A 13,266-nucleotide genomic window follows, 5' to 3' on the forward strand; every position below is an offset into this window, starting at 1 on the left:
GGTCACAGTGCCTACTGAAAGTTTCCAATGATAGCTTGGCTAGGAAAGGAAGGAAAAGAGGAAGGGAAGGGAGAGAGAAGAATGGTTGACAGCAATTTCCTGGGTGTGGCAACTGGGCACAAACTAGCCACCATCACATCATTATCAGCAAGGATGCTAAACATTACTGACCCAACTCTACATGACTTAAGTCTATTTAAAGAGACTATATATTTTTAAAATTTTTGTACAGGTAAAGTATTTTACTTTAACTTTAAGGTTTTGTAACTAACTGGCTTTCACAGGCAGATTTTTCTCATAGATCTTTATATTGTTATAGTTCCTGTCTGTATTTATGCTCAACAAAATAGTTCTGATTACAATTTGGCTTTTCATATGAATTCCTGATGGGGAAGAAAAATCAGAGGAAATCACTATTCAGTCTGGGCCACGATTAAAACAATTCTCATTGTAAGTAAAGCACTGTACCGGCTTAAGTTTTAGTACACTGTGAATTTGAGTAATTAATCTTCCTGAATCCAACAGGCAAGATTAAGTTTCTGTACCACGAAGGGAAAACCAGAATCAGATGTGGTGACTTTTCTAAGAAATACTCTGAAAGATCATGACTAAATTTATCAAGTGGCCTTCCAATGTGAACTATTAATTACACCCTCTAATTACAACTTCATGTGATAGAGAAGCTACACAACATATAATGGAAGAAAGCAAGAAAGAGTGACCAGGATAAAAGAAACAGAGATAAAACAAGGTTTGGGTATTTCACAAAACAAGACAAATTTACAAAAATTAATATCCTATATTTTACTTGGAGAAGGCAATGGCACCCCACTCCAGTACTCTTGCCTGGAAAATCCCATGGACGGAGGAGCCTGGTAGGCTGCAGTCCATGGGGTCGCTAAGAGTCGGACACGACTAGGTAGGTGACTTCACTTTCACTTTTCACTTTCATGCATTGGAGAAGGAAATGGCAAGCCACTCCAGTGTTCTTGCCTGGAGAATCCCAGGGACGGGGGAGCCTGGTAGGCTGCCATCTGTGGGGTCACACAGAGTCGGACACGACTGAAGTGACTTAGCATAGCATAGCATAGCATATTTTACTACTGGTCAAATTCACTACTATGTTTCATAAATGGAAAACAATATTCATAAAGGGGAAATCAGCCCTACACACATATGATACCCAGCTGAGTGGAACATAATTTGAAACACTAGTTAGTACTTTTGAAACTGAGGTATAGCAATTTATATCTAATAATTATACTAAGAAACATTCCTGGTACTTGCTATGCCTCATATTTGCCATGAGTACAAGAAGAATGGAAGTCAGTCTTAACGCAGCTGATTTTACTTTCCTTAAAAGAAGTCTGGGAGGAAGAATGTCCAACAGCTTCTCAGAAATGATTTAAGTTGTTCATGTAACATATGGTGGCTTATAGTACAAAGGAAATCAAGCTCTTAGAGCTCCAAAATTCAAAGATGCAGTCAACAGAAACAGTAAGTGGAGAAGTATTCATGGTCAACGGACCCAAACTGAGCACTCCTGGACATAAGGAGTATATTACATATGTGTCTCTGAGTAACCAGGGGTCAGTTGAGGAGAACATGGTGTGCTAAGACCTGTGTCTTTGGCCAAAGGGAAAGGCTTTTGAGCAGATTAATAACATGGTCAGATTTAGTGAAGAAACAAGTAGAAGTTGTAAAGTCATTGTAATGGAATTAAACAGAAAAGGATGAATCATGGCAGTAACAACAGGGGTAAAGAGAAGGCATGAAATAATGGCCACTCTTGAAAAGTTGGATGATGAAGTTAAAGAAAGGGATTTATTCATTCATTCATTCATTATTTACTGGTGTCCCTATGTATGTCAGGTAACAGCTGGGATACTGAAGCAAGCAAAAACAAAATCAGTGCTGTCATGCAATTCAGAGGGAAGGACGGACATAAAAAATGGTAACTCTACACAACGGTAGAGTAATGGGCTTCCTTGGTGGCTCAGACAGTAAAGAATCTGCCTGTAATGCAGGAGACCTGGGTTTGATCCCTGGGCCAGGTAGTTACCCTGGAGAAGAAAATGGTGACCCACTCCAGTATTCCTGCCTGGAGAATTCCATGGACAGAGGAGCCTGATGGGCTATAGTCCATGGGGTCACAAAGAGTTGAACACTACTGAGTGACTTTCACGACACAATGGTATACCAGGAGAATCTGTCAGAAAATCAGAAAGAAATTTCACTGATAAAAATAACCTTTGAGCTGAGATCTGAAGAATGAATAGGAACTAACTAATAATGAAGGGGAGGAAAAGATTTCAAAAAGAAAGTCTAGCACATGCAAAGGATTGTGAAAGAAAGGATCACAGTGTGGGGATCCAAAAACCACCAATGTGGCCAGATATAAGAATTAAAAAAGCAAAAATATGAGGATGGAGCCAGACCACACAAGGCTCTGAAAGCCATTTTAAGAATCTGAATCCTAAAAAAAAAAAAGAATCTGAATCCTTAACTTGAAAAAAATGGAAGTCCATTAAACATCTTTAAAAGTGGGTGGGAAGTTGACAATGATATAGTTAAGACTTGGGCTTTGAAAAGACTGCTATGGCAAGGGCATTTGGAATGAGGCCAGAGTATATGTGGGGTTAAAGGAGGTTACTGAAGTAAATGACGTGACAGTCAACAGCACCTTGGAATAAGGTGTTAGCAACACGCATGAATTTCAGAGATGTTTAGGAGGTAAAATGACAGATGGACTGGACAGAAAAGCTGGGGAAGAAACACATGTCAAAAAAGACTTTTTTTTTTTTAAAATTTTTTTTTTTTTTAATTTTTAATTTTATTTTATTTTTAAACTTTACATAACTGTATTAGTTTTGCCAAATATCAAAATGAATCTTAAGTGTGACGGGGAATGCAGAAGGAAAATGACTTGTTTAATGTAGGTTTTTCTGTGCTGTTATTTGAGTGAGAGAGAGGTGAGCTTTTTTAAAGACAAAAGACAGGTAACCATTGGAGAGGAAAACATCTGAAAAGAGGATTTACATAAGTACTGGAGAAAATGGAAAATAATATCCAGAGCACAAAAGAACTTCTTAGACACCTCTTCCTCTAAAACAGCAGTTGAGGAAGGGTAGGAGAAAGCTAATCTTACATACACACTCGTTTGCTTTTTTTCTTTAAACTTTTTAGAGGTACCTGTAGATTCACATGCAGGTCCAAGGAATAATACAGAGAGATCTCATGGACCCTTAGTTTCCCTCAACAGTAAGATCGTGTGGAACTATAACTAGGAGACTGACATTCCCACCATCACAAAGATCCCTCCTGCTGCTCTTTTATAGCCATATCCACCTCCCTCCCTCGCCCACCTCCTCATTAACCCCTGGCAACCACTAACCTGTTCTCCACTTTAATAATTTTTGCATTTCATGAAGAATGTTACATAGATAGTCACATGGTATGCAACCTCTGGGGATTGGCTTTTTTCACTCAGCATAATTCTCTGGAGATTCATCCAGGTTGTTGCAATTGTCAATAGTTTATTCCTTTTATTGCTGAACAGTAACTCCAGAGTATGAATAGATATTGTTTATTTAATCCTTCACTCAATGAAAGACAGCTGAGTTGTTCCTAGTTTGGGGGTATTATGAATAAAGCTGCTATAAATATACACGTGCAGGTTTCTGTCTGAACTTAAGTTTCAGTGGGATAAATGCCCAAGAATGTAAATGTTAGGTGATATGGCAGTTGCAACAGATTTCTTCAGAAACTGTCAAACAGCTCTTCTGAGTGGCTGCACCACTTCACATTCCTACCAGCAATGCCAGAGTGATCTCGTTTCTCCACACACCTGACAACATTTGGCACTGTCACTCCTGAAGTATGCAGTGATAAGTTGTGGTTTTAATTTGCACTTTCTAATGGCTAATGATATTAAGCAATTTTTCCTGTGCTTATCTACCATCTGTACATCTTGTTTGGTGAACCATCTATCTAAGATGACAGAGGATGAGATGGTTGGATGGCATCACCAACTCAAAGGACATGAGTTTGAGTAAACTCCGGGAGTTGGTGACGGACAGGGAAGGCTGGCATGCTGCAGTCCACAGGGTCGCAAAGAGTCAGACACCACTGAGTGACTGAACTGAACTAACTCTTCTGTCTATGTTCTAACTGAATTATATACTTTTTAAATACTGAGTTTTGAGATACCTTTACACATTTTAGATACTCCTCCTTTGTTTGATATATGGTTGGCAAATATTTTGTCCCCACAAAAAATTTGTAGCTTTATCTTTTCATCCTCTTAACATGGTCTTTCACAGAGCAAAAGTTTTTAATTTTATTGTTAAGTTGCTAAGTCATGTCCTATTCTTTCGTGACCTCGTGGACTGTAGCCCTCCAGGTTCCTCTGTTCAGTGTTTCCCAGGTAAGATAACACAGAATTTACATGCACCCAAAATGTGAGGCATAATAAAATTCTCACTATATAATATTAGCTCCAATTCTTTCCATTTTCCAGAAAGACTGTGTAGAATTGGTTCTAACTCTTAAAACACTGATAGAATTCTCCAGTGAAGCTATGTGGACTTGCAGACTTTTGGGGAGAGTTTAAAAATTACAAATTTAATCTCCTTAAGAGTTAAGAGGACTACTTAACTTATTTCATATTGAGTTAGATATGGTAGTTTGCGTTTTAGAGGAAATGGTTTGTCTCAAACTTATGTGATGTACAATTGTTTATGTTGTTGTTCAGTCACCAAGCCGTGTCTGACTCTTTGCGACCCCATGGACTGCAGCACGCCAGGCCTCCATGTCCTTCACCACCTCCTGGAATTTGCCCAAGTTCATGTCTATTAAATTAGTGATGCCATACAACTGTCTCATCCTCTGTCACCCTCTTCTCCTTCTGCCATCAATCTTTCCCAGCATCAGGATCTTTTCTAAAAGATCCTGGCATCAGGCGGCCAAAGTATTGCAGCTTCAGCATCAGTCCTTCCAATGAGTATTCAGGGTTGATTTCCTTTAGGATGGACTGGTTTAATCTCCTTGTTGTCCAAGAGACTGTCAAGAGTCTTCTCCAGCATCACAGATCAAAAGCATCAGCTCTTCGGCATTCTGCCTTCTTTGTGGTCCAACTCTCACATCCATACATGACTACTAGACTAAATGACTAGTAGTTGTTTATAGTATTCTCCTATTATCCTTTCGATGTTTGCTGGGTCTGTAGTGGCAACCCCGGCTCAGTCCTAATATCGATCATCTTGTGTCGTCTCCCTTTTTTTCCAGTCCACTAATTCTTTCCTTTATCCCATCCAGTCTCTTGTTAGCCCATCTAATGAGTTGGGGTTTTTTTGTTGTAGTTTTTATTGTCTTAGTTCAAAATTTTCCGTTTAGTTCTTCTTTAAATCTTCTATTCCTTTGAAGAGACTATTTATCTCTTGAGATATTCTGTTTTTGTTTATTTCAAATGTATTCAGAATTCCTTGTTGAAGCATTTTAATAACTGCTTTAAAAATCTTACATAATTCAAAGACCTGTAATCTCAGTTTTAGCATAAATTGTCTTTTCTCATTTGAGATTTTCCTCATTCTTGGTTTGGTGAGCAATTTTCCATTGACATCTGGATATTTGAGGCATTATGCTATAAGATTCTGGATCTTACTAAACCTTTTGCTTGCAGGTGGCTTCTTCTGACACCCAGTGGAAAGGGGAGGTGCTACCTCATGAAGTTGGGTGGAGGTGGAAGTCCAGGTTCCACTCTCAGTCTTCACTGACACCTGAGGTGGAAGGGGGACTCCACATCATGCCTTAGCAGGACTGAGAGTCCTGGCTCCTCATTATGCCGCCACTGAGCCTGCTCTCTGGCTGGGTGTAGTAAGAGTGCCTCATTACTGTTCCCCACGTGGCGTCCAGTAACACCATGAAGAGAGAGGGTTCGACATTACAAGGTACTCCAAGTCCTGACTCTCCACAGGCCTCCTTTGATACCACCCTGGTGGAGAAGGGAAGCTGGCAAAGAGTGTCTCTATTGCCAGGTGGGATAAAAGTCCAGGCTCCCCAGGCACATCCACTGACACAGCAGGGGTGGGGGCCTCAATACTGCTTGGTTGGGATAAAAGTCCTGGCTTTCTACTTAGCCTCTGACACCATAGAGCAGGGAGGATGGTTCATCACAACCTGGTGAAGGTAGAAGTCTCGGCATCCCACTAGGCCTTTGCTGGCATGGGAGAGGATGGGGTCACAGTTCTTTATGTGGTATTTGGCTGGAGTAGGAATGATTAGAGTAGTTGAAGTAGTTTTTATCTTGCTGCCCCTCTCTGGTCCTTTGCCTAGAGAAAACACACTTTGGTGGCGCATTTTTGTTTGTGCCTAGTGGTGTTTGCAGGTTACCAGCTTCTTCAGCTCAAGCTGGGATATACAAGGTAAAAACAAAACCCAGGGAACGTAAAACATCATGTTGTTTCTTAGGTCTAAGGTCCCTTCCTCTCTCCACCTTTCAGAGTCTTACATGTGTTCTACCTGTAATGTCCAGAGTTTTCAGTTGTATGCAACAGGAAGATCAGGGGAAAATACTACTCAATCTTCCCAGAAATGGAAGTCCTCCACTTGTCCTTTAAACAATCTAATTTTTCTACTACTGTCAATTATAATCTGACATTAAGCATTTTTATAACTATAACCTGTTTCTTTTGCAGCTGAGTTCTAATCTATCATTCCACTAAAACATAACATTATTTAATTACTAAATTACATTTTGCTGTCAGTCACTGTGCACTTTAGCATTTGTATTTTCTGAATTCTCTCCCTTTCAAATAAAACTAGTCAATGAATGGGATACATTTCTACCACCACCCCCACTTCAATAGCTATGGTTTGGATCCAAACAAATGTGATCAAAAGATTAATCAAATATATCAATTCTTAACACATTTATAAAAGTCATGGACATGTTTTGAAATATTCTTAACTAATTCTTAAGATGAATAATTGAGAAGGATGTCTAATAATTTGTTTGGTTTTTCTTTTTCACTAGAGCCACCCGGTTACTATCTAGATTTCTAGCCACATTTTTCTTTCAATTTCTAAATTTCTTTCTAATTTGAGGTCTACATAAGTTATTAACTAAGGTCCATCTACATACCTCATAAGACTCTGGCAGAAACAAGGATACTTCGAATAATCACTTGTATCTAACCTGAAGCACGGTGTTCCATTCACCTACTTACATTTTCCTATACTACATTCAGAAATTCAACCAAAATACATTGGTCGCCCTCTTCCTACCCAATTATATGCGAAGTACTGTGCCTGGGTCTGGAAACACCAGTGTGAAGACCACCAACACTGTCTTGCTCTTATATTCTTCTGAAGCTTCCTGAGACAGTGGTATGGCAAAGCAATGCTTCTCATACTTTTCTACCACATAACTGAAGCGTTGAGAAGCCTACAGAACTCAAGATGGGAAAGTCTACTCAATCTTCTATTTATCCTTAAAATTCAAAGTAATGTAACTAGGAAATTACTAAATTTGTCTTAATTTTCTTCACAGCACTTATTATAAACTGAAATTTTATGTTCATATGATTATTGCCTGACTCTTGTCCACTAGAATATGAACTCCCTAAGAGCAAAAAATCTATTTGGTTCACTACTCTATTTCCTGTACCTTGAATAGGGCCTAACATAAAGAGCATTTAATAAATATTTGTTGAATAATTATTGAATAAACAAATGAGAATCATGGAAATTCTCACTTTTATTTCTTATATAAGAAATCAAACTCTTATTATTTGTCTTCAGAATGTACTTCTATGAAGATAAAATATAAAAGCTTTAAAAATAACCTATCTCAGCTGTCCTATTCCTGATACTTTGTTCTAACATGTAGCCAATTAAAATTTCTACTCTAAGAGCTTAACATTTACATACCCTATCTTTTTTTTAATATAAATTTATTTTAATTGGAGGTTAATTACTTTACAATATTGTATTGGTTTTGCCATACATCAACATGAATCTGCCACGGGTATATATGTGTTCCCCATCCCGAACCCCCCTCCCTCCTCCCTCCCCATACCATCCCTCTGGGTCATTCCAGTGTACCAGCCCCAAGCAACCAGCATCATGCATCGAACTTGGACTGGCGATTCGTTTCATATATAATATTATACATGTTTCAATGCCATTCTCCCAAATCATCCCACCCTCACCCTTTCCCACAGAGTCCAAAAGACTGTTCTATACATCTGTGTCTCTTTTGCTGTCTCACATACAGGGTTATCGTTTCCATCTTTCTAAATTCCATATGTGTGCGTTAGTATACTGTATTGGTGTTTTTCTTTCTGGCTTACTTCACTCTGTATAATAGGCTCCAGTTTCATCCACCTCATTAGAACTGATTCAAATGTATTCTTTTTAATGGCTGAGTAATACTCCATTGTGTATATGTACCATCACTTTCTTATCCATTCATCTGCTGATGGACATCTAGGTTGCTTCCATGTCCTGGCTATTATAAACAGTGCTGCGATGAACACTGGGGTACACGTGTCTCTTTCAATTCTAGTTTCCTCAGTGTATATGCCCAGCAGTGGGATTGCTGGGTCATAAGGCAGTTCTATTTCCAGGTTTTTAAGGAATCTCCACACTGTTCTCCATAGTGGCTGTACTAGTTTGCATTCCCAGCAACAGTGTAAGAGGGTTCCCTTTTCTCCACACCCTCTCTACCTTGCTTGTAGACTTTTGGATCACAACCATTCTGACTGGAGTGAAATGGTACCTCATTGTGGTTTTGATTTGCATTTCTCTGATAATGAGTGATGTTGAGCATCTTTTCATGTGTTTGTTAGCCACCTGTATGTCTTCTTTGGAGAAATGTCTATTTAGTTCTTTGGCCCATTTTTTGACTGGGTCATTTATTTTTCTGGAGTTGAGGTGCAGGAGTTTCTTGTATATTTTTGAGATTAGTTGTTTGTCAGTTGCTTCATTTGCTATTATTTTCTCCCATTCTGAAGGCTGTCTTTTCATCCTGCTTAGAGTTTCCTTTGTTGTGCAGAAGCTTTTAAGTTTAATTAGGTCCCATTTGTTTATTTTTGCTTTTATTTCCAATATTTTGGGAGGTGGGTCATAGAGGACCTGCTGTGATTTAAGTCGGCAAGTGTTTTGCCTATGTTCTCCTCTAGGAGTTTTATAGTTTCTGGTTTAAGTTTAGATCTTTAATCCATTTTGAGTTTATTTTTGTGTATGATGTTAGAAAGTGTTCTAGTTTCATTCTTTTACAAGTGGTTGACCAGTTTTCCCAGCACCACTTGTTAAAGAGATGGTCTTTAATCCATTGCATATTCTTGCCTCCTTTGTCAAAGATAAGGTGTCCATAGGTGCATGGATTTATCTCTGGGCTTTCTATTTTGTTCCATTGATCTATATTTCTGTCTTTGTGCCAGTATATACCCTATCTTAAGGTTCCTCATGTTTTCAGTTAGTGTAGGTTTAAAAAAATTCCCTTAAAGTCTTAGGAATTCTTTGTATAATATTTAACTGAGAAAAAGAGTGGAGGAAAAGGGAGTAAAGTATAGGCAGAAGTTGGTGACTGGACAGGTGTTCAGTAAGAAATCAGGTGACACTGAAGATGGTGCTATCAGTTTGGCTAATGGAACATGTGAGGAACAATCTGCATTCTAGCATCCCCACTGATCAGTAAAGGCTGATCACCAAGCTGACTGACAGATACTCCTTTCCGTATCTTGTTTACTGAATTACACAAATTAAGATTACCTGCTTACGCTAAATTAGTCAACTGGGAAGCTCTACACTTGCTCTATCCAAGCAACAGCCACCAGCTACATGTGGCTCCTGACACTTGAAATGTGGCTAGACCGACTGAGGAAATGTAAATGTAGGATATGAAGCAGGACTAAACACAAACTTTATTGTTTTGGTAGAACTAAATTTCACTTTAACCAGTACACTGTATAAATTATTGTATTTAGTAGTGCCATGTGTTCCAGAAAATTTTTAATTATATACATGGCTTTCATCATGTTCCCATTGCACAGCACTGCTCCGGGAAAATGGTCCTCAACTGGGGATAATTTTGTCTCCTGAGAGATATCTGGCAATATCTAGAAACATTTTTGGTTGTCACAACTTGGGAGTGCTACTGCATCTCATGGGCAGAGGCCAGGGATGTTACTGTACATTCTACAATGCACAAGATGACTTTGTTATGGAAATAAATCATACGGAACTACCACCACCTCCATCACCACCACCCAATTCTCTTACCAGAATACAACTGAGAAAAAAATCTATTACCTAAGGAAGTAAATGGCCCTTCATGGATCACAGTCTTCTTGGGGTGAAGGGGCTTGCATAACTCAATGAAGCTATGAGCCATGCCATGCAGAGTCACACAAGAAGGACAGATCATATTGAAGAGTTCTGACAAAACATGGTTCACTGGAGGGGGGAATAACAAACCACTCCGGTATTCTTGCCACAAGAAGCCCATGAACAGGATGATAAGGAACCCCATCAACAGTATGAAAAGGCAACATGACATGACACCAGAAGACAAGCCCCTAGGTTAGAAGGTATCCACTATGCTACTGGGGAAGACCAAAGGGCAATTACTAACAGCTCCAGAAAGAATGAAGCAGCTGGGCCAAAGTGGGAACAACACTCAGTTGTGGATGTGTCTGGTGGTGAAAGTAAAGTACGATGCTGTAAGGAACAATATTACATAGGAATTTGGAATGTTAGGTCCATAAATCGAGGTAAACTGGACATGGTCAAGGAGGACATGTTAAGAGTGAACATCAACATCTTAGAAATCAGTGAACTAACATGGATAGGAATGGGTAAACTTAATTCAGAAGACTATTATATCTACTACTCTAGGCAAGAGTTCCTTAGAAGAAATGGAGTGGCTCTCATCGTCAACAAAACAGTCCAAAATGCAGTGCGTGCATGGGAATTCACTTCAGTTGTGTCCAACTCTTTGTGACACTATGAACCATAATCCACCAGGCTCCTCTGTCCATGGAATTCTCCAGGCAAGAATACTAGAGTGGTTTGCCATTTCCTTCTCCAAAGGATCTTCCTGACTCAGGGATAGAACCTGTGTCTCTTATGTCTCCTGCATTGGCAGATGGTTTCTTTACCACTAGCACCACCTGGGACTTGCTTGAAATCTCAAAAATGATAGAATGATTTCAGCTCATTTCCAAGGGAAATCATTCAACATCACAGTAACCAAAGCCTATGCCCCAACCACTAATGCTGAAGAAGCTGAAATTGGCCAGTTCTGTGAAGATCTACTAGATCTAAGACCTTCTAGAACTAACACCAAAAAATATGTCCTTTTCATCAGAGGGGATTGGAATGCAGAAGTCAAGAGATACATGCAGTAACAGGCATGTTTGGTCTTGGAGTACAAAATGAAGCAGAGCAAAGGCTAACAGAGTTGTGTCAAGAGTACACACTGGTCATGGCAAACACCCTCATCCAACGACACAACAGATGACTCTACACATGGATGTCACCAGATAGTCAGTACCAAAATTCAGATTGATTATATTCTTTGTAGCCAAAGATGGAGAAGCTCTATACAGTCAGCAAACACAAGACTGGACTGACTGTGGCTCAAATCATGAGCTCCTTATTACAAAATTCAGACTTAAATTGAAGAAGGTTGGGAAGACCACTAGGCCATTCAGGTATGACCTAAATCAAATCCCTTATGATTATACAGCAGAGGTGAAGAATAGATTTGAGGGATTAGATCTGGTAGACAGAGTGCCAGAAGAACTATGGATGGAAGTTCATAACACTGTACAGGAGGCGGTGACCAAAATTATCCCAAAGGGGAAAAAAAAATGCAAGAAGGCAAAGTGGCTGTCTGAGGAGACTTTACAAATAGCTGAGAAAAGAAAAGAAGTGAAAGGCAAGAAAAAAAGAAAAGATGTATCCAACTGAATGCAGAGTTCCAGAGCATAGTAAGTAGAGATAAGGCCTTCTTCAATGAACTATGCACAGAAATAGAGGAAAACAACAGAATGAGAAAGACTAGAGATCTCTGCAAGAAAAGTGGAAATATCAAGGGACTATTTCATGCAACGATGTGCACAATAAAGGACAGAAATGGTAAGGATCTAACAAAAGCAGAAGAGATTAAGAAGAAGTGGTTAGAATACACAGAAGAACTGTACAAAAAAGATCTTAACGACTTGAATAAACATGATGGTGTGGCCACTCACCTGGAGCCAGACATCCTGGAATGTGAAGTCAAGTGGGCCTTAGGAAGCATTAGTATGAACACAGTTAGTGGAAGTGATAGAATTCCAGCTGAGCTATCTAAAATCTAAAGTACTGCACTCAATAGATCAGCAAATTTGGAAAACTCAGCAGTGGCCACAGGACTGGAAAAGGTCAGTTTTCACTCCCATCCCAAAGAAAGGCAATGCTGAAGAATGTTCAAACTACCCTACAATTGTGCTTATTTTACATGCTAGCAAGGTTATGCTCTAAATCCTTCAATCTAGGCTTCAGCAATTTATGAACTGAGAACTTCCAGATATACAACCTGGATTTAGAAAAGGCAGAGGAACCAGAGATCAAATTGCCAACATTCGTTGGATCACAGAGGAAGCAAGGGAATTCCAGAAAAACATCTACTTCTGCTTCACTGACTATGCTAAAGTCTGTGACTGTGTGGACCACAAGAAACTGTGGAAAATTCTTAAAGAGATGGGAATATCACCATACCTGTCTTCAGATAAACCTGTATGCAGGTCAAGAAGCAATACTTAGAACTGGACATGGAACAATGAACTGGTTCAAAATTGGGAAAAGAGTATGTTAAGGTTGCATATTGTCATCCTCCTTATGCAACTTCTCTGCAGAGTACATCATGTGAAATGGCAGGCTGGATGAATCACAAGCTGGCATCAAGACTGCCAGGAGAAATATCAACAACCTCAGATATGGAGATGACACCACCTAATGGGAGAAAGTGAAGAGGAACTAAAGAGCGTCTTGAAGAAGGTGAAAGAGGAGAGTGAAAAAGCTGGCCTGATCATGGCAAATAGAAGGGGAAAAAGTAGAAGTAGTGACAGATTTTATTTCCTTGGGCTCCAAAATCACTGCTGATGGTGACTGTAGCCATGAAATTAGAAGACACTTGCTTCCTGGAAGACATTTATCCATGACAACTCTAGATAGCATATTAAAAAGCAGAGACATCACTTTGCTGATGAAGGTCCATAT

The 13,266-nt window shown here is 39.3% G+C and overlaps 1 protein-coding gene across 8 annotated transcripts in view; it reads right to left on the minus strand.

Annotated features, from left to right (window-relative positions):
- The window catches only part of NEO1 (neogenin 1), a 238,959-nt gene that overhangs the window by 140,005 nt on the left and 85,688 nt on the right, over positions 1-13,266 (minus strand). The window lies entirely within an intron of this gene.

This window comes from Bubalus bubalis, chromosome 11 (genome assembly GCF_019923935.1).
Source record: "Bubalus bubalis isolate 160015118507 breed Murrah chromosome 11, NDDB_SH_1, whole genome shotgun sequence".
Taxonomy (NCBI): domain Eukaryota; kingdom Metazoa; phylum Chordata; class Mammalia; order Artiodactyla; family Bovidae; genus Bubalus; species Bubalus bubalis.